This window comes from Heterocephalus glaber, unplaced genomic scaffold (assembly GCF_053883595.1).
Source record: "Heterocephalus glaber isolate CG9 unplaced genomic scaffold, H.glaber_assembly_v1.0 deba00000470, whole genome shotgun sequence".
Lineage (NCBI taxonomy): Eukaryota > Metazoa > Chordata > Mammalia > Rodentia > Bathyergidae > Heterocephalus > Heterocephalus glaber.
Genome location: NW_028258145.1, coordinates 941,833 through 969,743, shown reverse-complemented (window position 1 = coordinate 969,743; position 27,911 = coordinate 941,833). Strand labels below are relative to the sequence as shown.

At 43.7% G+C, this 27,911-nt stretch overlaps 1 long non-coding RNA gene and 1 pseudogene across 2 annotated transcripts in view; one reads left to right on the top strand and one right to left on the bottom strand.

The window, feature by feature from the left end:
• LOC147829735 (uncharacterized) overlaps positions 1-27,911 on the bottom strand; it is a 201,635-nt gene that overhangs the window by 115,833 nt on the left and 57,891 nt on the right. The window lies entirely within an intron of this gene.
• LOC101715192 (G-patch domain and KOW motifs-containing protein pseudogene) lies at positions 7,021-12,562 on the top strand (annotated as a pseudogene). The gene has a single exon (XR_015447905.1). The product of XR_015447905.1 is annotated as a G-patch domain and KOW motifs-containing protein pseudogene (transcript).

Sequence of the window (27,911 nt, the reverse complement as noted above, 5' to 3'; positions counted from 1 at the left end):
ACAGAGGAGGTGAGCCAGGCAAGTCCCTCCAGCACTGCCCCAACCCGTTGAAATGAGAAGACACATAAACAAGCCTCAGAACCAGACTTCCAGATCACCTACAGCAACCCCAAAGGGAAATGAGATGGAATACTCTGATACTTAACCACCTAGACTCCCTGAACTGGCAACAAAAGAGGATCTGGAAAAAATGAAATCAGAAATAATTTCTCACATAACAGCAGAGATTGTGCCCATGGTGTAAGACATGATTACTAAGTCTAGAGAGGACACAGATAAAAAATAGAGGAGCTGAGCAACATGATGGAATCCCAACATAGGAAACAAATGGAATCCACAAAACAGATGCAAACAGATTTCCAGGAGATTAAAAACTTCACTGAAAGTCTATGCAGCAGAACGAGATGATGTGAAGATAGAATTTCACATATAGAAGATAAGATTGCAATTAGTGACCAGGAAAAGAAAAATTGCTTTAAAATTGTAAGGGACCATGAGAAATCAATCCAGCAGCTGCTAGATGATGCAAATAAGAATAACATAAGACTGATTGGAATCAATGAAGAAAGAGGAGAGAGTGCAGATGACATAAAAAAAGCTGTCCACAGAAGTGATGGCAGAAAACTTCCCAAGCAGGGGAAAAGAACTTGACATACAGATAAGGGAGGCATATAGGACTCCAAATAGCCTTGATCAAAAAAAATCTACACATAGGCATATAATTGTTCAGTTTCCAGAAACTCAACAGAAGAACAAAATTCTACAAGCAGTTAGAGAAAAGAAACAAATCACATACAAAGGAAAGCCCATCAGAATCACAGAAGGCTTCTCAATGCAACCCCTCAAGGCAAGAAGAGCAGGGAGTGATGTATTCCAAGCACTAAAGGAAAACAGCCTCCAACCCAGATTGACGTATCCTACAAAACTATCTTTCAAAATTGATGGAGAAATAAGATACTTTCATGACAAAGAGCATCTTGGGAACTTCATGAATACCAAACCAGCACTCCAAAAACTTTTAGACAAAATTCTAGGAAAAGACAAAGAGGATCACAACCCCAGAAAGTCCAGCAGAATGAACCCATCTGGCACGACAAGAAATTAAAAGCTAAGGGAGAGAATCCAACAAAAAGAAAAGGTCATGACAATGATAACTCAATATGTATCAGTTATAACCATCAATGTTAATGGTCTCAACTCACCAATCAAAAGAAATAGACTGGCAGAATGGGACAAAAAGCAAGATCCAACAATATGCTGCATACAAGAAACACACTTAATTCAAAAAGAAACTCATAGACTGAAAGTTAAAGGGTGGAAAACAATACTCCATGTCACGGGAACCCCCCAAAAAGTAGGAGTAGCTATCCTCTTTGCAGATCAAGTGGATTTCAAACCAACACTGATTAACAGAGACAAAGAAGGATGCTACATCCTTGTAAAGGGAACAACTCAACAGGAAGAGATGACAATCATAAATATCTATGCACCAAACACTAGTGCACCCAACTATATAAAGCAAATACTAATGGACATGAAAAACTATATAAGCACTAATACAACAGTAGCAGGGGACCTCACTACCCCACTGTCACAAATAGATAGATCAGGAGGTTGCGAGTCATGTGAAACATGCCAAATCAGGCCGCTGCAGACAGGCAGGTCTGCACACACCCTACGGAGGTCTTGAGTGGCGCAGAACACTCTGAATCAGCCCGCACCCTGGCAACAATCCACTGGAAACCCGCCCCCCCACTCCTCTGTACAGCCACCTGGTTCCACACTACAAAGACGCAGAGGACACCGGACCACCAGACGGCTGTACTGAGTCCCGCCGCTCCCGGCCCAGAGGTAGGGGCTTCTACGCTGCTGTCCCACTGCTCCTGGTCCAGAGGAAGGGGCTTCCCGGACACCATCCCTCCCACTGCTCCCAGCCCAGAGGAAAGGGCTTTTGGGCCACCATCCCTACCGCTGCTCCCGGCCCATGTCCCACCTCTCCCAGCTCAGAGGAGGTAATCCCTGCAGGCGCCAACAACCCCCCACTCCAGTCGAAAAGAGAAAACACATAAATAAGTCTCAAAACCAGACTTCCAGATCACCTACAGCAACCCCAAAGGGAAATGGGATGGGACACTCTGATACTCAACCACCTGGACTCACTGAACTGGCAACAAAAGGGGATCTGGAAAAAATGAAATCAGAAATAATTTCTCAGATAACAGGAGAAATTGTGCCCCTACTGCAAGACATGATTAATAAATCTAGAGAGGAGCTCAGGAACATGAGGGAATCCCAACATAAGAACCAAATGGAATCCAAAAAACAGATGCAAATAGATTTCCAGGACATGAAAAACTCCATTGAAAGTCTACACAGCAGAATGAGCCAATGTGAGGACAGAATTTCAGATATAGAAGATAAGATTGCAATTAGTGACCAGGAAAAGAAAAATTGCTGCAAAATTATAAGGGAACATCAATCCAGCAGCTGCTAGATGATGCAAATAAGAATAACATAAGACTGATTGGAGTCAATGAAGAAACAGGAGAGAATGCAGATGACATTAAAAAACTCTTCACAGAAATAATGGCAGAAAACTTCCCAAAGCAGGGGAAAAGAGCTTGACGTACACATAAGTGAGGCATATAGGACTCCAAATAGCCTTGATCAAAAAAAATCTACACATAGGCATATAATTGTTCAGATTCCAGAAACTCAACAGAAGAACAAAGTTCTACAAGCAGTTAGAGAAAAGAAACAAATCACATACAAAGGAAAGCCCATCAGAATCACAGCAGACTTCTCAACACAAACCATCAAAGCAAGAAGAGCTGGGAGTGACATATTCCAAGCCCTAAAAGAAAACAGCCTCCAACCCAGACTGATGTACCCTGAAAAACTATCTTTCAAAATGGTTGGAGAAATAAGATACTTTCATGACAAAGAGCACCTTAGGAACTTCGTGAATACCAAACCAGCACTCCAAAGAATTTTACACAATGTCCTGGGAACAGACATTGAGGATCACAATCCCAGGAAGCAAAGCAGAATGAACCCATCTGGCATGACAAGAAATTAAATGGAAAGGGGGAGAACCCAACAAAAAGAAAAAGTCATGGCAATGACAAGTCAATACGTTTCAGTTATAACCATCAACATTAATGCTCTCAATTCACCGATCAAAAGAAATAGATTGGCAGAATAGGTCAAGAAGCAAAATCCAACAATATGCTGCATACAAGAACCACACTTAATTCAAAAGGAAACTCATAGACTGAAAGTCAAAGGGTGGAAAACACTACTCCATGTCACAGGAACCCCCCAAAAAAGCAAGAGTAGCTATTCTCTTTGCAGATCAAGTAGATTTCAAATCAACACTCATTAAGAGAGACGAAGAAGGACACTACATCCTTCTAAAGGGGAGAATCCAAGAGGAAGAGATGACAATCATAAATATCTATGCACCAAACACTAGTGTGCCCAACTATATAATACAAATACTAACGGACATGAAAAGTCATATATGCACTAATACAATTGTAGTGGGGGACCTCAACACCCCACTGTCACAAATAGATAGATCAACTAGACTAAAAAAAAGTAATGAAATACTAGAACTCAATCGAACTCTTGAACAAATGAACTTAACAGATGTTTACAGAGTATTCCACCCCACAAAATCAGAATACACATCCTTCTCAGCTCCACATGGGTCATTTTCCAAAATAGACCACATACTCACACATAGAACATGTTTAAGTAAGTGCAAAGGAACTGAAGTTATCCCCTGTATATTATCATACCATAGTGCAATGAAGTTGGAGATCCATAGCAAAAGAAACTCAAAAAATTTCATAAACATGTGGACATTGAACAACACATTTCTGAATAACCAATGGTTCACAGAGGAAATTAAAGAAGAAATCAGACAGTTCCTTCAATTAAATGACAATGACAATACAACATATAGGAATCTATGGGACACAATGAAAGCAGTCTTACGAGGGAAATTCATAGCAGTGAATATGCATATTAGGAAAACAGAACGAGCCCAATTAAACAATCTGATGCTGAACCTCTAGCTTCTAGAAAAAGAAGAGCAGGACAACCCCAGAGCTCATACAAGGGAGGAAATTATAAAGATCAGATGAGAAATCAATGCAATGGAGACTAAGAGAATGATACAAAAAAATCAATGAAGCCAAGAGTTGGTTCTTTGAAAGAATCAACAAAATTGACAAACCCATAGCCAACCTTATCAGGAAAAGGAAAGAAAAGGCCCAAATCCATGCAATTAGGAATGAAAAGGGTGAAATTACAACAGACCCAGCAGAAATTCAGAAGATCATCAATGTCTACTTCCAGAACTTATGTGCCAATAAGATGGACAACACAGAAGAAATGGACAGATTCCTAGATACATATGAATGACCAAAGTTGAACGAAGAAGACCTAAAAATTCTGAACAACCCAATATCAACCAATGAACTTGAAAATGTAATTAAAAACTTATCAACCAAGAAAATCCCAGGCCCTGATGGCTTCACTGCTGAATTCTACAAGACATTTAGAGAGGAACTACTGCCACTACTGTTTAAACTCTTCAATGAAATTGAAAGGGAAGCAATACTCCCAAATTCATTCCTAGAAGCAAGCATCACCTTGATCCCCAAAGCAGAGAAAGACCCAACCGAAAAGGAGAATTATAGGCCAATCTCACTAATGAACATAGATGCAAAAATCCTTAATAAGATAATGGCAAACAGAATTCAGAAGATCATCAAGAAGATCATACACCCTGATCAAGTGGGATTCATCCCAGGGATGCAGGGATGGTTCAATATATGCAAATCAATCAATGTAAGAGACTATATCAATAGAGCCAAGACCAAAAACCATATGATTATCTCCATAGACACAGAAAAAGCATTTGACAAAATCCAACATGCATTTATGATAAAAACCCTACAAAAAATTGGAATCGATGGTCTCTACCTCAAACTGATAGAAGCCATCTATGAAAAACCAACAGCCAATATCATGCTAAATGGTCAAAAACTGAAATACTTCACTCTAAAATCAGGAACAAGACAAGGATGCCCACTATCACCACTCTTGTTCAATATAGTTCTGGAAACATTAGCCATGGCAATTAGACAAGAGAAAGAAATAAAAGGAATAAAGATAGGAAAGGAAGAAGTCAAATTGTTATTATTTGCAGATGACATGATACTCTATATAGAAGGCCCCAAGAACTCCACCAAAAGTCTTCTGGACTTAATAACCAAATTCAGTCAAGTAGCTGGATACAAGGTTAACACACAAAAAACAATTGCTTTCCTCTACACAAATGACAGACTCACTGAGAGAGAAATAGGGCAAATAATTCCTTTCACAATAGCATCCGAAAAACTGAAATACCTAGGAATCAACCTAATGAAAGAAATCAAAGACCTCTTCTCTGAAAACTATGGCACTCTGAAAAGAGAGATTGAAGATGATATCAGAAAATGGACAGACATCCCCTGCTCCTGGGTAGGAAGGATCAACATAGTGAAAATGGCCATACTTCCAAAACTGCTATATAGATTCAGTGCAATCCCAATGGAAATCCCAGCAGCATACTTCATGGACCTTGAGAAAACAATCCAAAAATTCATTTGGAACAAGAAGAGACCCAGAATACCAAAAACAATTCTAGGTAACAGAGACATGGCAGGGGGTATCACAATACCCAACCTGCAACTCTACTACGAAGCTATTGTGATAAAAACAGCATGGTACTGGCAAAGAAACAGACCTGAGGACCAGTGGAACAGATTAGAAGATGCAGAAACAACGCCAGATACACTCAGCCATCTCACCTTCAATAAAGGAGCCAAACACCCCCACTGGAGGAAGGATAGCCTCTTTAATAAATAGTGCTGGAAAAATTGGGTTTCAACTTGCCAAAGTTTAAAACTAGACCGATATCTCTTGCCATGCACTAAATTAAAATCAAAATGGATTAAAGATCTAAGTATTAAAATAGAAACTCTGAACCAGTTGGAACAGAGGTTAGGTAGAACTCTTGAAGACGCAGTGTGGGAAAAGATTTTATGAACAAAACCTCAGTTGCCCGTGAACTAGCACAAACAATCAACAAGTGGGATCTCTTCTCATTAAAAAGCTTCTGCACAGCAAGAGAAACCACCAGCAGTGTGAAGAGGCAACCCACAATGTGGGAAAAAATCTTCACCTGCTTTTCCTCAGACAAAGGTCTACTATCTCAAATCTATAAAGAACTTAAAAAGATCAGACCTCTCAAATTTAAAGACCCAATCCAAAAATGGGCATCTGAAATGAACAGACATTTCTCAGACAAAGAAGTAGAAATAGCAAATAAATACATGAAAAAATGTCAACATCACTGGTCATTTGAGAGATGCAAATGAAAACAACGCTGAGATTGCACCTCACTCCAGAAAGAATGGCTGCCATCATGAAATCAACCAATAACAAACGCTGGCGGGGCTGTGGGGAAAGAGGAACCCTGCACCACTGCTGGTGGGAGTGTAGCCTGGTGCAAGCACTGTGGAAATCAGTATGGAGATACCTCAAAGAACTAGGACTGGAAGTCCCATTTGACCCCACTATTCCACTGCTGAGGATCTTCCCCAAAGAATTAAAAGAATCATACCACGATGATATATGTGCACCCATGTTCATAGCAGCAGAGTTTGTCATAGCTAAAACTTGGAAACAGCCCAAATGCCCATCAACTGGAGACTGGATAAAGAAAATGTGTTTTTTTTAATAAAATGGAGTACTACTCAGCCATCAAAAATGAGAAATTAGAGACATTTATAGCTAAGTGGATGCACATTGAGGCGATACTCTTAAGTGAAATAAATAGGACACATGTGTAAATACCGAATAGTTTCTCTGGTGTGAGAACCTGAAAGTGTAAATAAGGACTAAAATGTATAATAGGTAATGTGAAATAGGAAGAAAAGGGGCAATGGGGCAGGAAGTGGGAGGGATAGGGGAACGGATAGAAGGGAATGGGATTAATATGAGAAAATGGGAAAATAGGAACAAAATCTTTGTAAATAGGGAGGAATGGAGGGGTTGAAGGGAGAACTGGGCAAGGGTGAAAAATAAGAACCAAGAGAGACTATGTAAAGGTGCAAATTTCCAATGATGAATGTCATTATATTGTATACCTAAAATGTACCAATGATTAGAATGAATAATCGATAATGTAAAATAGGAAGAAAAGGTCCAAAGGGACAGGGGTAGTGGGAGGGGCAGGGGAAAGGAAAGAAGGGAAAGGAAAAATGATGAGAAATGGAAAAACTGGAAATAAAGTCTTTGTAAATAGGAAAGAGTGGAGGGGGTGAAGGGAGGGCTAGGAATGGGGAAAAAATAAGAACCAAGATGCATTATGTAAAGGTACAATTCCCAATGAGAAATGTAATTGTGTTGTGTACCTAAAATGTACCAATAAAAGAATTTAATTTTAAAAAACCAAATAGATCAAGTAGACAAAAAACAAGCAACTAAATAATAGAACTCAATCAAACTCTTGATTAAATGAACTTAACAGATGTTTATAGAGTGTTCCAGCCCACAAAATCAGAATACACATTCTTTTCAGCTGCACATGGGTCCTTCTCCAAAATAGACCACATACTTGTTCATAGAACCTATTGGGGTAAGCGCAAAAGGAATTGAAGTTATCCCCTGTATATTACCAGACCATAGTGTGATGAAACTGGAGATCAATGGTAAAAGAAACTGCAAAAATTTCATAAACACATGCAAATTGAACGACACACTTCTGAATAACCAATGGGTCACAGAGGAAATTAAAGAAGAAGTCAGACTTTTCCTTCAATCAAATGACAATGACAATACAACATATCAGAATCTATGGGACACAATGAAAGGAGTCTTATGAGGGAAATTCATACCAGTGAATATGCATATTAGGAAAACAGAGTGAGCCCAATTAAACAACCTGATGCTGGACCTCTAGCTTCTAGAAAAAGAAGAGCAGAACAAACCCAAAGCCCATAAAAAGGAGGAAATTACAAAGATCAGGGTAGAAATCAATGCAATGGAGACTAAGAAAACAATACAAAAAAATCAATGGAGCCAAGAGTTGGTTCTTCGAAAGAATTAACAAAATTGACAAACCCTTAGCCAATCTTATCAGAAAAGGGAAAGAAAAGGTCCAAATCCATGTAATTAGGAATGAAAAGGGTGAAATCACAATGGACCCAGCAGAAATCCAGAGGATCATCAATACTTACTTCGAGAACATATACGCCAATAAGATGCAAAACACAGAAGAAATGGAAAGATTCCTACACATGTATGAATTACCAAAGTTGAACAAAGAAGGCCTAAAATTCCTAAACAACCCAATATCAATCAATGAAATTGAAAACGTAATTAAAAACTTACCAACTATGGGCCAGGGATTTAGCTCAGTGGTTTCACTGCCCGCTGCACAAGCGCAAGAATCCAAGTCCAATCCCCGGTACCAAAAAAAAACCAAAAACTTACCAACGAAGAAAAGCCCAGGTCCTGATGGCTTCACTGCTGAATTCTACAAGATATTTAGAGAGGAACTACTGCCACTACTCTTTAAACTCTTCAACGAAATTGAAAGGGAAGCAATACTCTCGAATTCATTCCTGGAAGCAAGAGTCACCTTGATCCCCAAAGCAGTGAAAGACCCAACCCAAAAAGAGAACTATAGGCCAATCTCACTAATGAACATAGATGCAAAAGTTCTTAATAAGATACTGGCAAATAGAATGCAGAAGATCATCAAGAAGATCGTACATCCTGACCAAGTGTGGATTCATCCCAGGGATGCAGGGATGGTTGAATATACAAAAATCAATAAATGTAATACACTATATTAATAGAGCCAAGGACAAAAATCATATGATCATCACAATAGATGCAGAAAAAGCATTTGACAAAATCCAACATGCATTTATGATAAAAACCTTGCACAAAATTGGAATAGACAGTCTCTAGCTCAATCTGATAAAAGCCATCCATGAAAAACCAGCAGCCAATATCATACTAAATGGTCAAAAATTAAAATCTTTCACACTAAAATCAGTAACAAGACAAAGATGTGCACTGTCACCATTCCTGTTCAATATAATTTTGGAAACATTAGCCACAGCAATTAGACAAGAGAAAGAAATAAAAGGAATAAAAATAGGAAAGGAAGAAGTCAAATTGTCATTATTTGCAGATGACATGATACTCTATATAGAAGACCCCAAGAACTCCACCAAAAGTCTTCTGGACTTAATAACCAAATTCAGTCAAGTAGCTGCATACAAGGCTAACACACAAAAATCAATAGCTCTCCTCTACACGAACAACAGACTCACTGAGAGAGAAATAGGGTAAACAATTCCTATCACAATAGCATGCGAAAAACTGAAATACCTAGGAATCAACCTAATGAAAGAAATCAAAGACCTCTTCTCTGAAAACTATAGCACTTTGAAAACAGAGATTGAAGACAATATCAGAAAATGGACAGACATCCCCTGCTCCTGGGTAGGAAGGATCAACATAGTGAAAATGGCCATACTTCCAAAACCGCTATATAGATTCAATGCAATCCCAATGGAAATCCCAGCAGCATACTTCACAGACCTTGAGAAAACAATCCAAAAATTCATTTGCAACAAGAAGAGACCCAGAATACCAAAAGCAATTCTAGATAACAGAGACATGGCAGGGTGTATTACAACCTCCAACTTGAATCTATACTACAAAGCTACTGTGATAAAAACAGCATGGTACTGGCAAAGAAACGGACCTGAAGACCAGTGGAACAGATTAGAAGATGCAGAAACAACTCCAGACACACTCAGCCACTTCTTCTTCAACAAAGGAGCCAAACACCCTCACTGGAGGAAAGACAGCCTCTTTAATAAATGATGCTGGAGAAATTGGGTTTCAACTTACCAAAGACTAAAACTAGACCTATATCTCTCACCATGCACTCAACTAAAATAGAAATGGATTAAAGATCTAAATATTAAAACAGAAACGCTGAACCGGTTGGAACAGAGGTTAGGTAGAACTCTTGAAGACATCGGTGTAGGAAAAGATTTTATGAACAAAACCTCAGTTGCCCGTGAACTAGCACACACAATTAACAAGTGGGATCTCTTCTCATTAAAAAGCTTCTGCACAGCAAGAGAAACCACCAACACTGTGAAGAGACAACCAGCAATGTGGGAAAAAATTTTCACCAGTTGTCCCTCAGACAAAGGTCTACTATCTCAAAGCTATAAAGAACTTTAAAAAAAATCAGACCTCCCAAATTTAAAGACCCAATCCAGAAATGGGCATCTGAAATGAACAGACATTTCTCACACAAAGAAGTAGAAATGGCAAATAAACATATGAAAAAATGTTCAACATCACTGCTCATTGGAGAGATGCAAATGAAAACAACACTGAGATTCCACCTCACCCCACAAAGAATGACTACTATCATGAAATCAACCAGTAACAAATGCTGGGGGCTGTGGGGAAAGAGGAACCCTGCTCCACTGCTGGTGGGAGTGTAGACTGGTGTAAGCTCTGTGGAAATCAGTATGGAGATACCTCAAAGAACTAGGCCTGGAAGTCCCATTTGACCCAGCTATTCCTCTGCTGGGTATCTTCCCCAAAGACTTAAAAGAATCATACCACAGTGATATATGTGCACCCATGTTCATAGCAGCGCAGTTTGTGATAGCTAAAATTTGGAAACAGCCCTAATGCCCATCAACTGGAGACTGGATAAAGAAAACATGGGGTTTTTAAAAATGAAATGGAGTACTACTCAGCCATAAAAAATGAGAAATTAGAGACATTTATTGCTAAATGGATGCACTTTGAGGCGATACTCTTAGGTAAAATAAATAGGACACACGTTTAAATACCAAATAGTTTCTCTAGTGTGAGAAACTGAAAGTGTAAATGAGGACTAAAAGGTATAATAGATAATGTGAAATAGGAAGAAAAGGGGCAATGGGGAAGGGGAAGTGTGAGAGGTAGGAAAAGTAAAGAAGGAATGGGATTAATATGAGAAAATGAAAAGAAGCAAACAAAGTCTCTGTAAATAGGGTGGGATGGAGGGGTTGAAGAGAGGGCAAGGGAAGGGGGAAAATATAAGAACCAAGAGATTATGTAAAGGTGCAAATTTCCAATGATGAATGTCATTATACTGTATACCTGAAATGTACCAATAAAAGGATATATTAAGAAAAAATAAAAAAAGGAATTGAAGGAGTCTTTGGACAAGAGAATTCGAGTGTTAACCCCTTTAGCTCCCTATCCTCATGGTCCAGAAGGAATGCATCCTCAGCAGGAAAAGGCAGACAGAACCCAGGCCTGAGAAAGTGCCAGAGGCAGCTGATTATGAGGCAGTCCCTATGCAGACTTACAGGCTGTCCAAGGGCTGGAATTCTGGCTCCTACCTCCCACCCAGGGTAGATGGGGAGCAAGAGAAGAATAAGGAAGACCAGCCTCAAGGGCTGGTGCCTGGAGGAGCTGTGATGGTCCTTTCTGGCCCTCACAGAGAATTCTATAGGAAGGTAGAAGGCCTTGATTCTGACAATGTGTGGACCATAGTTCATCTGGCAGTGGGCAGTCGCATGGTGACTATTAGTGAGTACTCCCTGCAACCTGTGTCCCAGCAGGGGTTTGCCAAGAACTTGCATCTTGACCAGATGAACATAAATTTCTGGGGGCAACAAAATGGAACAGCCTCATCAAGGAAGTTCCTCCAGAATAAAGACTTCCATGGCCAACAGGCATGCTCAACACAGAAGCAGAAATACCCTCCAGACCAACAGGACTGGCCTGTGGGCGAGAGAGAAAGCAGCCATCAGGAGTCAGTGTGGGCTGAGCAGGGATCTGTGTGTGGGCTTTTTGGATAGGCTGCCCAAGGGTGGCCAGTATTACACCAAGATGAAGATTGAAGATGTCCTGAGCCCAGATATGTGTGTGCCAGACAGATGAAGGCCAGGGCTGGGAAGGCCCCAGGGAAGATATACTATAGACCCTGGGTCCCAAGGTGAAAGGCAATCATGTGATGGTGGTGCTAGGGCCACAGGCTGGAAGGGTGGGGCATCTGCTGGGCCAGGACAGGGCACAGAGCCAGGCTTTGGTGCAACTGCAGAGGGAACAAGTTGGTGGGACTTCGCAATGCCATGTGCCAATATGTGGCCCCAGTGACTCAGGTGAAGATTGTGGGGCCAACTTCCATCCTGCAGGCTGTAACCAGTCTGTACCATCTGAAAAATTTGCCTGAAGATGGGTAGATAAGTGCTTCATCCTCCCCTGTGATGCAGTCCTGCAGTGCGGGACAGAGGGATAGCATGGATGATGATCCAGAAGGGAGACTAGAAACAAATCCAGTGTTTAATAGAATTGTGAATAATAAAAATCATTTGAAATTTTAAAAAAGAGTACCTTTTATTTGTTGTTATTTTTGTCTACAACAGAGCTATGAAACATCAAAATGCTTGAACTTGGCCCTGGACTCCATTCCTGCAACCAAAAGCAAAAAACAAAACAAAATTCTTGAATATTATACTGCACTATTATTAGCTTCAGTACTTTGAGCTCTCCTACTCCCCAGTAAAAGCCAAATGTAGGGATTTGCATTTTGGCTTCTGGACCATGTGAATAATGGGATTCACATGGGATAAATGGGATAAATGGGATAAATCATAGTAATAAAAATAAAGAAATAGAGACTAGTTTTCAGCTCCATTACAAAGGCCAATCTCTAAAAGCTGATGGTTGTTTTATATGGCCACACCAGGCCACCTGCAAGAAGGATGCTCTGGTTGGCAGCATTTATTTGGTCATTCATTAAACAAATATGCACCATCTGTCTAGGTACTCTTGAGATACAACAAAAACCAAAACCTCACCAGCATTCACTGCAGCTGTGGTCTGCTGCTGTCACCAAATCTTATGTCCATTTTTGTGCCCTATGTATCCTTCAAACTGCTATGTAAATGAGTTTCCCAAGTAAGGACAAGACGCTGACAATAACATTGCCATCTTTTGGAAGACAAGATCCTGTAATTGTACAATAGATATGTGGTACAGAAATCAATGAAATCAATTCCATTCACCATTGCTTTCCATTCCCCAATCAGTGACAGAATCCAGGGCTTTGATACCAGGAGCAGGTTACCAAGATACCAGCCTGTTTCTAAGGTGGCACTACAAAGCATCCTCAAGTCCTCCATTACTACCACAGAGCAGACAGTCTTGGTAGCTAATGTCTTGAGAGAAAGCAATGCTATGGTATCTGTCAGCTGCATCCAAGAGTCTACATGCCGTGGGGAGCAGCAGTTAATAAAAACCTTGCGGAGACTGGATCTTCAGGTTTGGGAGCTGGCATGCCCAGGAGCCAGAAAATAGGGATGACAAAAATGGGCAGGAAGTAAGAGTAATGGGATCAGGATCACTGAACAAGGAAACTCATCCACCTTAAAGAACATTATCCTAGGGATAGAGCACGGTGGCACACCTTGTCTGTGCCAGGAAAGGAGAGGATAAACTGGTCCTTTATACTACATATTGGCTGGCATTTGGGTCCACCGCTCCCTAAGGCACTGTGCAATAGAGGGGCAGCACCCCAGAGGAGAACAAGCACTACAGGGGCGGTGGTCAAAGTGAGTGGCCCTGAAGAAACTCAGCTCTCCTGGTAAGGTCTGATTGCCTTTTTGTTACTGGTCTTCTCCAAAGACCATTCAGGTCTACAGGAGGGTTTCTAGGAGTCTTCATCATGACTTTCTGTGGGAAGGTAAATTACATTCCCTCAGAACAGTTACAAATCCCTGGGACCCAAGGAGGTTACTTTATATGACAAAATGGACTTTGCAGATATGACTAAGTTAAAGATCTTGAGCTAGGGAGAGCAGCCTGCGGTATGTGGGCATGCCCTAAATGAGGTCTTGTAGTCACTGGGTCCTCAGAAGAAGGAGGCAAGAAGGTCAAAGGAGGGAAGGCCATGTGACAAGGGAAGCAGATACTGGAGCAACAAGCTTTAAAATAGAGGAAGAGGTCACAAGCCAAGCACTGTAGGCAGCCTTGAGAAGCCGGAACAGAGGAAGAAATCATTTCTCTCCTGCAATCCCACAGACACCTTGATTTTTCCCTGGTCACATTCATTTCAGGCATCTAGACTTGAGCTGTAAGAGAGAACATTTGTGTTGCCATGAGCTATGTTCAGTGTTGCAGCCACCACAGGAACCGAGCACAGTTTGCAGGAGAAAAAGCAGGAAGCTAGAAAGGAACCATGTGATCCCATTAGGCCACAGGGAATCACATCAGCTCAAACTTCTGCCTTGCTGGGAAACAGCCTCCTCATCTCCCAACTAGGATCACCTCCCCAGCATTCTCAAGAAGAAAACCGCTGGGGTTCATTGGGATCAGCAGTCTTCCTTCCTTCCTTGGCCTCAAATGGACTCAGTCACTTCATCTCAGCCCACAGGACTTCCTACAGCTGCTCTGAATTGGTGCTGGCCCAATGGTTCCCAAATATAGCAGGAGCCGCACAGTTGGAGTGCATGCTGGCCATGCCCAGGCCTGCCTGGGTAAAGACCAAAGAGTAGAAAGCTGTGAGTCAGAGGCCAGTGATTGGCTTCTTGGTCACATGGACCTACACATACCGGAAATATCTGGATCAGAATGGGAGCCACTAAAGGCTCAGCAAGTAAAGTACCAAGAGATGCTGCGCTTGGGCGATGGCTGTTGCCAAGGTAGTGGTGATTTTAATCACTGAGCATGGGGGACATGAACTAGGTTGTGGGTCTTGTGTTGTAGGTATCTTTCAAAAGATGCATAAACAAGCCCTGGTGGAAATGAAATGTTTGCTGCTGCTCCTTTGATTCTAACCTCAGTTCAAATGAATTGACTTCAAGTGTTTCCCAGCACACTGGTGGGTGCTTTGGAGACCCCTTGCTGGACAGGTTGAGGTACATTTGGTAACAGCAACTACTATTTGCTAAAATGGCTTCCTATCAACAAAGAAGAAAAGTCCCGTCCCCCCCCACTCGGAAAAAAGGACCTGTCAGTGTTTGCTTCCTTTTGCTTTTCGGCTACAACAGTCAAAACTGTCCTTCAAACTTAGTCCCCAAAAACATCAGAGCTCAACAATGACAAATGGGGAACAGATGTTCCTGGGCCATCAGAATCACAGCTTCCTCCTCTATATGTAGGCTTCAGGACCTGAGAGTGCATCCACGGCTGGTCTCAGAGGACAAATAGACAAGGCCCTAGCCACTATCATTCATGGGAGTGGGAGGGTGAAATGGTATGGCACAGGCTCTCTCTGACCAAGTTGGGTAACTTGGGGCTTTTAACTGCCTTGGGAATTAGGATGTGCCTTAAATGAGGAACTAAGGTCTCATTTCCCAGCAAGGGTACTGCTGAGCTCATAGACTCCTGTCCCCGAGGCCTGTGAAACTGGCAGAGAAAAGGGTCTTCTTCTCAGGACCTGTGAGCATGGTTGCAGGTCGCTTTCCTACCTCAACTCATCTTCTGCCCCTCCCTGTACCCCTCCCTAAGATGGACTGTCACAGGGCTAGGACATAGAGACAGGCAGAAATGGGAGGGATAAACTCAGTCTCTTCACTGGAACCCTGTGGGTCTCCCCCGAACCTGCATCCCGGGCTCCTACTGCTGCCACTGCTCCTGAACGTCCTGTCCCAAGCTCCAAAGAGCTGAGAGTCCAAGTGTGTGCAATGCAAAGACCTTTTTTCCTCCTTGACAGAGGTCCAGGAGGCATGGGGTCCCCTGGGGGAGGTAGAGGGGTGCTCTCTAGAGCTTCCCATGCTCAGACCTCATCCCAAGCAGCAGCAGAGTGAAGACACTTGACAAACTTCCAACCACTCAGCTTCCAGTGGGTGTGTGGCAGAAACTGGCTGCTCTTTCATTCATATTAGGAACCACCGAGACCTACTATGTGCCAGGTTCTAGATACCAGCAGTTAGGAGGGAAGGCTCTGGAACACAAGTCTCTATTCCAGCTCCAGGACTTACCCTTCATGGGCTCCAGCATTACCAAGCTTAGTGCCTCAGTTTCCCCATCCGCCAATGGTGAGAAGGCCAGTACTTTCCTGTCAAGCTGCTGGTGAATGTTAAATAAATAACACACGGTGATTGTACCAGTCAGTGCTCACTAGAGAAACAAATTTAATGCAAGATATATAAATATAAGGATTTGCAAGATAAGCTTATAAGGGCTGCCCAGAGTCAGTGTGGAAGAGTGCAAAGGGGCTATCTTCGTGCTAGAGATCTGAAGGACCTGTCCTTCAGATGTCGAAGGCCTGGAGTTCACTGTGAGTCCATATCAGGGCCCAAAGGGTCTACCGTGAGCCTGAAGGGTTTGCAACAGAAGGCTGAAGAGTCTTCACTGGAAGCCAGGAGATGATGTCCAAGGTGAAGGTGAAGACTGGAGCTCCTCCAAAGAAACTGAGGCAGCCTTCCTTCTTCACTTCCCTTATACTCCATTCAGGTGACAAGCTTACCCAGGGTGGGTCAGTTAATCCCTTCAGCCACACTTGGAACTTTGTGGATCCAATTTAGTTGGATATCTCTTACTCAACTGGCATAAGCAGTTAACTGTCACAGTTGTCAAGGGCTGAGGGCTGGGTCTGGCACATGGGAAGTACAGCTGTAAACACAGAGAAGAGGCTTTGAGGAGCTGAGACCCTGGCCTGAGGATGGACTGGAGCCCAGGAGGTCAGGCAGACTGTCTGAGAGCCCATGTGCTTTGCCACTCAGTGGGCCGAGTGTATGTATGGCTTGCTGTCCATCTGCTGCTGTGTACCCAGTGGCATTGCACAAGCGAGCCTCATGCCCTGGCACAGAGAATCCTGAGCAGAGGGCCGGGGCCAAGGGGCAGCTGGTTCCCAGTTCACTTTTGCACTTCTTGAACTGCACATCAATTACAGCAAAATGAGTCAAAGTCCCTTTCAGGTGGCTTGCTGAGCTCCCCTCTGATCTGGTACCATCTCCCCAGGATGGACAGATGGCAGCAGGCTCTGGCCTCACCAGCCTGGAAGTCCCTCCCCTGCCCACCAGCCTGTACAGGTCCTGCTCCCCCTTTCCCCTGTAGCACCCTGGGGGCAGAGGCCAGGCAGGTGGCCTTGACTATGGCAGAGATAGCAGAGTTAGGGAAGTGATGTGAGCTGTCTCTTTCTCCACCCCAGTGCTCACATGGAGGGGAGGCCACAGCACCTTCCCTACCCGGGTCAGATTGGCCTGGCATTGCTGTCAGCCCTGTGAGTCAGGACAAAGGAGGGAGGTTGTGGATCAGGCATTAGGACTAACATCTTAGAAGGAAACTGCGCTTGGTGTTCTGGGCAGAAAATATGCAGAGCCCACTGGTGGGTGAGTGGCTGCCTGGGAACTTTTACCCTGGACGGAGGGGCTTGCAGGGCACTGGACCCACAGACACCCTGCAGATAGCAGGGCCCACTAGCAGGGGCTGACCCATGGCAGCAGCAATTTGGGGCTTTGTTTGTTTTTGTTGTCATTGTTTTGATTTAGGTTAGTAGCTTTCCCAGTCATCACTACCAGGAGCCGGCCAGAGGGGCACAGACACACATGCACACATGCACTGCGCATGCACACACACACGCACACACACACACACATTTGTGTGCAGAGCAATAGAGGTGAGGACCCAGGCTCAGGGACTCTGGCAACAATTTGCCCTCCCTTCCCAGCTTGTTGAAATGGAAACTGACCTAAGCTCAAAGTTTTCCTGATTCTCTTTGTCTTTTTATTTTTTGCTATGTGTACATTGTTTATTTTTAAATTAATAAAGTTTACTGGTACATTTTAGATACACATAATGATCACATTCATCATAGAGAATATGTACCTGTGCACGATATATCTTGATTCTCTTTTCCCAATCCTCCCCTTCAACTCCTCTTCCCCTCCTTATTTACAAAGCTGTTTCCATTTTTTCCTTCTTTTCTCCTTTTTTTTCTTTCCCTTCTTTCCTTTCTCCGGCTCCCCTCCCTAGTTCTCCTACCCATTTGAACATTTTTTTCCTATTTCACAATATCTATTATATATTTTGGTCCTTATTTACTCTTTCAGTTTCCCACACCAGAGAAGCAATGAGGTATTTACAAATGTGTGTTCCATTTATATTTCACTTAGGAGTATGCAGCTCAAGAAGGCACGGCCTCCTTATAAAACGCTACATGATAAAGACGTTAAAGACCTCTCCATAGTGCCCTCTGCTCTCTGTCTGCGGTGGGTACTTGCAGACTGGGTAGAACACTTCAGTCTTTTTGTTATTTCCTGCTTTGTTTCAGAGAGGTTACTCAGTGCTGGGGACCAAAGTGTATGCTTCGAGAAGTGCATCTTCTAAGTCAAATCACAAGCTTTGCTCCATTACTTTTCTCTTCAAAAAGGCCCAGAAAAAATCCAAACTGCCTCCACCCTAGTCCTCCACACAGAGCTCCAGGGCAGCACCCAATGTGGGATCAGCATTTCCCACTTGCAAACAAAGAATCTAAGTCCCTGCAGAATCTTCCATAAAGCTACCTGCAAGACTGGCTTTTCCACCATAGTAGCAATAGCCACTCTTTGTTGCCATACCTTGCCTTCTCACCATGATCTCAGGGTCCTGGTGGTGCTGACCTAGGAGCAAATATCCCAAGGCCAAGCTCCCTGCATTGTCCTCACACCCCAACCGCTCCTGCCTCAGGTGTATGAAGCTCTGGGACTGTGTTTCTGTGGGAAAGGTCTTTCCATTCAGTCTCTCAAGGGCCCCAGAGGCCAAAGTACTTGAGAGGTTCTGGGAGGTTCTAGCAGGCTGTAAACATCAGACCTTCCAGCACTCTGATGTATGCAGAAGGATATATAAAGGAAGGAAAGAAGTATGGTGGCCTTGCCTGTAATCCAAGCTACTTGGGAAGCTGAAGCAAGAGGATTGCAAGTTCAAGCCTAGCCTGGGGAACATAATGAAAACCTGCTTCAAAATAAAAAATAAAAATAGCCAGGATGTAGCTCAGTGCAAAGGCCCTGAGTTCAATCCCCAGTATGGAAAGAAAGAATGAAAGCAAGAAGCAGCTGGGGGTACATATTGACCTGCACTCCAACCCTGCCCTTCCCATCCCTTCCAAACTGAATGCATCCACACAGGGCCCCCCAAATCCCTAATGGGACCACAATGTAGCTCTGAAGTTGAACTGGGTAATTGTATGATTGTATGGGCCACTTTAAGTGGAAACAAGTGGAGAAGATGTGGAGATCCTGTGATAATGGACCAGACCCACTGTCCGAAGTATTTTCCCCCAAGGATCCCTCTCAGACACGTTCTCCTCACAAAGGCCACCCATGTTCATTAGCAGGAGAAAACTCTTGAGTACGATAACACTTTAAATGACAGCTTGGCTTGAAAACCATAGTGTCTCAAACTATGGCCCCTGGGCCAAAAGCTGCCTGGCTTTTTGTTTTTGTTTCTAATAACATTTTATTGGAATACAGCTACTTTCATTCCTTTACATATTGCCTGCCTGCTTTTGTGCTGAAATAGCAGAGTTGAGCAGTTACACCAGAAAACAGAGGGCCTGTGAAGCCTAAAATATTTACTGTCTCAAGCAAAAAAGTTTGCTGAATCTTAGTTTAAAGGAAAACTAAAACTCCATTGAAGGTTAATTCTGTAATGCCTCAACGGCATGGGAAATTTAGATGATACATTACATGTTCATGTACCTGGCCCACACAAGAGTGCATGTGTAGACAAAGTTGTGTATGTGTTTGTGTGTATGTGTTTGTGTGTGTGTGTGTGTACTAGATGTAGGCACAAAATGGGGAGAAGGGAGATCAGCCTCATTGCTTAGGAGCATTGCATCTGGAGGCAGAGCAAGGCTTAGGTTCTAGCTGAATCCATGGGAAGCTGTGTCATCCCATTTGCCTCAGCTTGATTTTGTGGGAAGCACTGAGATAATGTTATCGACTGCCTGGGGCTGGGGCTGGCAGTGAATAAGACCACCTCTGCCTTCTCATCACAGCCTCAGCAAGTCCTGAGAATACCCCAGGGGTTCTTGGTGACAGCACTAGCATATTTTATGTGTTCAGTAAGCTGACTCCTACCCAAGAATTATTCAAGGCACCTAGAATCTATTTTGAAGCAGACAATATCTGGATAAGACAAAACCACCATTCTTCCCAGCTGAATATGAGGTGCTAATTTGGGTCACCTCCTGAGTGTGACCTGCCACATTTTCAAATGTGTGGGCACTGGTCACTTTGCATGTAAGTAGAGCACATGTGGCTGCTTTCCATGTATAAACCATGACCACCCTGGAAGCAGATGGTCCTGTGGTCATCCACAGACTCTAGGTGACCATGGCACATGGCAAGGTATGTGTAACTTACACTGGAGTTAATGATGGAACATTTTGGGCTCCTTGCATAAACCTGAGCAGCCTGCTGTCTGACAGCCAGCAAGGTCTGCCCAGAGAGACGCCGGTGTTTATCTGCCATGTCCTTTAGTTTTTATGGCACTCAGTCACCTTGTATATTTAATGGGGAAATTTGCTGAAATGGTTACTAAGCCACAGGGAAAAGAAGGAAGGGGGTGGGGAGCCACTCTTCGACCCTGAAGTTGGCAAAGTCATCTCATTAATCAGACCTGTGCTGGGATACAACGTTATTCATGTTCAGGGCATTAAAACTTGAAGCTAAAATTGTACCAGGAGGTAATTTGAGTACAGGCAGCCTGTCTGTCTGTGATAGATTTATGATGTTTACTCAACAATGGATGGGAGCTGTTGGGAAAAGAATGCTCCCCCACCCACCCCCCGCTTTTTAAAAACACATCATCAGCCCACAGTGATCAAGTTCCCAATTTTTGTGTGCGTGTGCAGAGCCTTTAAAAACTGTCTTCTGAGTGATAGCAACATATTGTTCTTGCCCATTCTGAGCTCACAGAAGGAGGAAAATGGGCCACTGAGATTGGAATGAACTATCAGGAGACACTTGGTAACTGCAGCACCCTCTGACTGCAATGCTTTGCCCAGGATATCCCATAAAGTGTTATTTCCCTGTGCAAAGTGTTGAATCAGAACATCTGGCCACTGAGTCATCCCATAAGCAACACTGACTTCCCAACAAAAGCCACCATATTCCCTGTTGAGGATTTTGCTTTTGAGTGCCTTTTTGGTTACAGTTGAGAACAGATCGTAGGTGACATCAGAAAATTGAAGGATCCTATTTTCTAAGTTCTACTTCCTCTTTCTTGGTAATGAAACACAGAAAATAGGAGAGTCACACTTGTCTGTGTCAGTCCAGGTAAACAATTCCTCCAGGCCACAGAGTGAAGGAAGAGCCATCACCCTGTCGATGGGTCCTGCTACTTGGACAGGAAGTCCCTTCAATAAGAGGGTTCATTTAAAATGTAGTACAGAGCCAGCATGGTGGTGATCCCAGACTGTCAGAGGTTAAAACAGGAGGATCCCAAATTCAAGCCTAGCCTGGGCAACTCGGCAATTTCTTAGTGAGATCCAGTCTCCGAATTTAAAAATGGGGCAACACTCTATCTCCAAATTTAAAAGTAGGGAAGTAGCTGGGGATGTAGCTCAGTGCAAAAATCCTGGACTCAATCCCCTATTACAAAAAAAAGTTGCACCATAGGGGCTTCCTACTGCACTTGGACACGCAAGCAACAACCATAGGAACTGAGAGCTGCAATGCACTTCCAGAGTGTCTGTCTTCTTACCAAGGCCTGAGTGTCTGACATGCAGGCAGGGAGGGGGTCCCATGCCCTTGGCACTGTCTCTAGCTGCATAACTTGGCCTTGGGCCTGGTGCATTGGTGATAAATTGGAGATAACCAGAAGATTGTTTTGCAAACCAAGTGAACATTTTAAGCAGTCTGATTAAACAAACCTACTTTTCTCAACATATCTCAGAAATATTTTGTAACAGAGGCTTAGATATGAATCCTAAAACTTACTAGTCTTGATACATCTTACATTGACTCCTAGCCTCTGTCACCTAGCAAGGATACAAGTGGGAAAGTTGAGGCCATTTTTAATCTTTTGTTTTTACCTGAGGCCTCACCTGGAGTGCCTGGGGGGCATGGTTTCTGGGAGGGTTGCCAGGTGTGGAACAGTTCAGGAGCAGCAGCAATGGAGCCTCCCGACATCTGCAAAGGAATTCCAGAAGCCTGGACCCCTGCAGTAATAATGTTTAGCTGCAGGGTGGATGTACGTGCGTATATCTATGTGTATATTTGTGTGTTTATGTGTGTGTGGGTGTATGCATGAGCGTGTGCTCCTCACACTGAAAGAGGTACCATGCCTGAGGAACAGGGAGGATGTCAGTAATTTACAAGTAAAGATAAGCCAAGATTAGGAGGAGGAGGTCAATCAGATAAAAAGTACCACACACACAACTTGGATTCCAGCCGATTCTTTCATTTATTCTGAAAGGAACAGGAAGGAGAAGAGTACTGACTTCTTAGGAGCTTCCTGGTGGTTTATTTCAATCTCATCTTTTAAAAAGCTACAGCAATTTGAATAGCCTTTTCTGCTTCTTCCTCCTCCTCCTAAGAAGGTAAGAAAAAACTTCCTTAGAGGTTTTATCCTTGAAAGACTTACTATCTTGGAAGACTTGAAATGTTTACTCTCAATGTCCTCACCTTTCCTTCCAGTGTGAACATTATTTGAAAGCCTAACTTTGCCACTATCACCGAGTAGAAGCCTGAACTGTGGGTATGAACAGGAGCGGAGAGGCTGTGGCCGCTGTTAGGTCCCAAGAACCCTAACTGTGAACCGGCCAGCACTTTCTACAATGTCCATAAGACTCCACCAAGAGTTACAGTCCAGAGCAGTTCTCTATTCCTCTGACTATTTCAAAGCACATTAGGGTATTATGTTTTGACAATCTTGGAAGCCAGAATGTCACATTTGCAGGTAATGGTTAAGGAAATTATAGGGCAGGGGTGAAATGACCCTTTCAAGCAAAAAGCTAGTACTGGAATCTGGGTCCACTGTGGTTCCCTGCCATTGTTGTCATTATCACAAAACAATCTCATAGAATTTATCAGCATGAACAACATTTGCAAATAAAGAAGGCTTCAGCCTTCTACCTGGACAAAGGATAATGGCATCTTGGAGGTTAAAAATGTATCTTAATCTTCTCTTTGGTTACAATAAAGTTGGAAGTTAAAATAGATGAAAATAGACTGAAGTGATCAGGGTGGGACCAGAGACAGCAGGTAGTGAAATATGAGGAATTTCTAATGAGAAACAACAAATTGGAATTTGGATTGGCTTTGTTTTTATTCTGTTAATTTAGTTTTGTTTTGTCTCAGAAACCTGCCCCAGAATGACTTCTTCCCTCTTTTATCTTTGTAAGTTTTGCTATTTTTGAACTAGTGTATATACACATTTTCATGGCTTTTATTCCTATAAATTAAAGCAATGCTATTTTTGGTGGTCCAATGTTTCCTGAAGCAGAGTTAAGAAGCAGAATAATAAGGTTTTCAATCATGCACAAGACTGACAATTAGCTAATAAAAATCATTTTTTGCCCTATTCCCTCAAAAGTCAGTTCTCAGAAAAACAATTCATTTACTGTATGTGCCCTGTTTACCAGTAAGGTTAAAGGTTCAGGAAGAGAAAGACGTCAAAATATTTACATTAAACCAAGCCATCATTCCTATACATATCGTGGTCTGGCTCTGCAGACCCAGGAATGTCCCTGTGCCGCCCACCACAGGCAGAGGACAGCTCGCTCCACACTATGCCTGTGCTCTCATTTTCTGCGACCAGTTCTTTTTTCTCTTGAGACTGCTGTCATCCTTTCTTTCTAGATCTTCTTTTCTTTCTTGCGATATTTAATATTTCAGAGCTAAGGTCATTAGGACCTTAGGAGAGTATTTTCTAGTGCCATGTTTCTACTGTTTCCTGATATATTTATTTTTAAAAACACTCAGTTTTATGAATTAAAGTACTATCTACAACTGTCACCAGCACTGCCTCTGTGCCAGGTATTATGCTAAATGCTTTCCCTCCTCATCCTTTCATGTGTCCCATGATGGCACGACAGCCATAGTCCTCCCCAGTCCGTGGCTATGGAAAGCAAGGCTCAGAGACATCAGACAGTTTGCCAGAGGCTGGGCAGACCACATCAGCAGCTCAACTGACCAAGTCTTGTGATTTATGGACTCTCCATTTCCTCGATCTAGACAAAGGAGCTCCAGACCTGGCCAGGCCTTCAGAATTACATTCTTGAGCCATTTGTACTCCAGGGAGAGATAGAGCCAAGACAGCCAGGTGGTCCCTCATCAACATGAGCAATGCTTTTCCAGAGCGGGACCACAAGGAAGGCCAGGAATAGGGGCTGGGGGACAATAATCAGAGGCCTGCTCTAGAGGCCAAATGGGCCACCCTCCACCCACTAGAATCCTGCAGCCAAGCAGTTCACTGCAGAGGCAGAGCTGTGACAGAGGGAGGGTCCCATCATCTGGGACTTGGTCTGCTCTGTAGTGTCCCCAGGAGAAAGCATACTGGGGTCACCAGCAGCCCAGAAGGCTGGAGAACATGCCTATTGGACATGGACTTGAAGTCTGTAGGTTCCATGTAGATCCTTATGTTACTGAGCATGGCAGGAGGAAGGGGCTTCCATGTGGCAGCTCCACCCTGGGCACAACTTTCCTGAGACCTGCACACTAGGGCTAGGCACTAACTGGGAGAAAGGACACAGCCGCCCACCCTTCAAGGCTCTGGGCTGAGTGCATCAGGTCTATGCTCACTCCCGCAGGTCCTGTCCAACACATCCAGGCCACCTACCCCAGTGCCTTTCAGGGGATGGCCTGGCCACAGTGGGTGCCCATGGATAAGCAGTGGGGAGGCCCCTTTTACCCAACAGCTCCTGGTCACAGAGGCTTCCATACTGGAGGTACCAAATGGAGACCTGCAGGAGTCAATAAGCAACCTGGAAGGTGCATACTTCACCACATCAGACACACAGCACTGTGCCATCCATAGCCCAGAGCCACTCCACACACTCATCACATGCACATGCTGCTGCACACACCCACCACAGACACCCACATACCACCACAGACAGCACACATCACAGACACCCACACTCAGTTCTATACAGAGCATACACACCGCACACACAAACTACACACACTGGCACCCACATCACACATCTAGCCATGCACACACATATCCACCAATGCATCCCTGCACAGTGCAGCATACCACACACAAATTACACAGGCACAGGTACACAAACACACACAGGTACACATACCCCATAACTATCCATTTATAAATGGACTACAGACACCCAGGCTCCAACTACACCCACTGTATCCTCATACGCACAGACACAGCCCCCACATGACCACACACACAGCCTCACCCCCACACAAGTGCTTATGTGTGCACACTCTTTCTCCCTCCCCCAGTGTGGGCTCCACCTACCCTAGGCAGCCCTACCAGACCTGGAGAGAGCTGCCAGACATCATCCTGCTTAGAAAGGTGGCAAGGTGTGAAGGACTGAGCATTTGTAAAGCAACCCCTCGCTGAAATAAGAGAGCAGATGTGCCTTAGCCTAAAGACAGTGCAGGCAAACCAGGTGGCCGTGGTCCCCACCAGAACACCTTGAGAGTGAATGGCAATGCAAGAAGTGATGAAGGGACATTGAATTGATTCCCAGTGGACATGAATAGGCCTATCCTGAGCAAACTGGAGTCTGGGGTCCCCTCATCTAAAGGGACATGGGACAATCATTAGAGTTGTGCATTGTTGCCTCGAAAGGCTCAGGAGATAAAATAATGAATTGGGAATTAGTGCTAAGGGCTGGAGGTGGAGCGGTAACCATTTTTGATGGTATATTTCCCTTATTTTTGTTTGCTTTCCTCCCACCATGGCAGCAATGATCCGTTATGAGTGGGACTCTTCATGGTTTCTCAGCTCATTTCCCTTATCCATGTTGGAGTTTCTCAAATGCACCCCCTCTCCACTGGCTCAGGGGTAGGGACCTGCCTGGGCCCTCCAGCCTCTATGTGACTGATGGCCTTGACCTTCTAAATAGCACCTGGGAAGAAGAAGATCCAAACTCCTTAACTAACATTCACTCAGCAGCCACAGGAAAGAGCAGGCCTGGCAACTGTGCTCCCTCGAAGTCCCATGGGACCCTGTTGAAACAGCAGATTCTGGTGCCAAAGGGCAGGGCTGGGACCTTTTTGGACTCAGATGGTGGCTACAGCCAAAAGCAGAGCCTAAAAGCCCACAGAGGTCATTTGACTGCTAACTATGTCCTGATGTCTCCCTTCCCAAATGTCACTTATCATCAACAGTCCTTCATAAGGGAAAATGGTATTTGCTTTCACAGATTTACAAGGCACAAAGAGGCTGCATAAGAAAGAGCTGAGGTCATGCCAGTCTGCCCTGCATTTACACCCAGGATCCACTGACTGTGTCACATAGGTGAGCTGCTGATCCTCACCAAAACTCAGTTTTCTTAACCAAAACAAAAAGTTAATAATCCCTGCCCCCTTTTATGAGGACTGGAAATAATGTTGTAAGCCACCAGAAGTTGTATTCAGAGCTCAACTGGTAGCTGGGATCACTGGAAAGGTAAGCATTTATTAATCCATCTCCTCAGGGACACATTCCTGAAACAGAGCCTCTGGATCTGGGTGGATTCAAGCAGACCCACCTGGACTGAAGGACTGGCTTATGCCATCCAACCCACTACTCCAGCCATGAACCCAGGTTGGCTTTTGAGATTCTGTTAAATTCCAAAAGAAAAGAAAGACCCATGATTGCAGAAATGAGAGCACAATGCACAGGCAAATAGTTTTCAAAGTGTAAATCAAGTTTAGAGTTTGGAGAAAAGAGTTCTACCTAGATGCTTGGAAGCCACGGCCAAAATTCCCCATTGTACTCCCTCTACAGCACAAAGGCAAATGTGGCTCAGTTGACTCTGAACTTTCGATGAGAGCCATTTGTCAGAAAGCCTCAGTAAAGATGAGCATGGCCACCTGCCAATACTGTGAAACCCTCACTGCTTTTGACTACTCAGTCCAGAAACCCAACATGGGAATCAGTTCAATGGAGCCCAGTTGTTCCAGGCTCAGTGCTCTCTCATATAAAGAAGCTACCAAAAGCCCATGCCAAGGAGCTCATGTGTGAACCTTCTGCCTGGCCATATGCATGGAGCCCTTGGCTTAACCACATTTTTGCAGTGGTTGAAATATGTGCAGATCTAACTTCAGATCAACTTGCAAACATCTTAGAGATACCAGCATGAAAGGCAAGGGTCTGGATGTCTGGGAACACCACTTCCAAAGAAAAAGATTCTGAAAAACTACAGAAGAGCAAACTCCCTCCAATCTCCAGGAAAACCCAAAGAAAGCATAAAGGAAGCCTGCCAGCTTTTGGGAAGAAAGTGGTGGTCTCTAGGAGGTAGCACAGGTTCTCTGAGAGAAAGTCATTCCATGCTAACCTCATTTCCTGTTTTGACGAGCTTCACCAGCACAGTCAATTAGGGGAATGCCCCAGAAAGTGTGTCTTGCTTTCAGTAAAGCATTTGAAAACCTCTCATCATATCCTATCTAGAAAGGTTCAAAAGATGGGCCAGGTGATGATAAGACCAGTAGGGTTCACAATTGGTTGGACAACCATCTCCAGGGAAGGCCAACTCATGGTATCATGTCCATCCTGTCAACCTCTACTCCCAGTGTAGCCACTGGATAAGGCTCCACTGGCCAGGCCACCAGTGCTATCTCAGAGGATCAACTGTTCTGTGCTGTCTGCCCACTGGCAAGCCTGGTTGGAAGTGACTCTCTGGAGCTCTACACAAGAGTAGGTTGAGG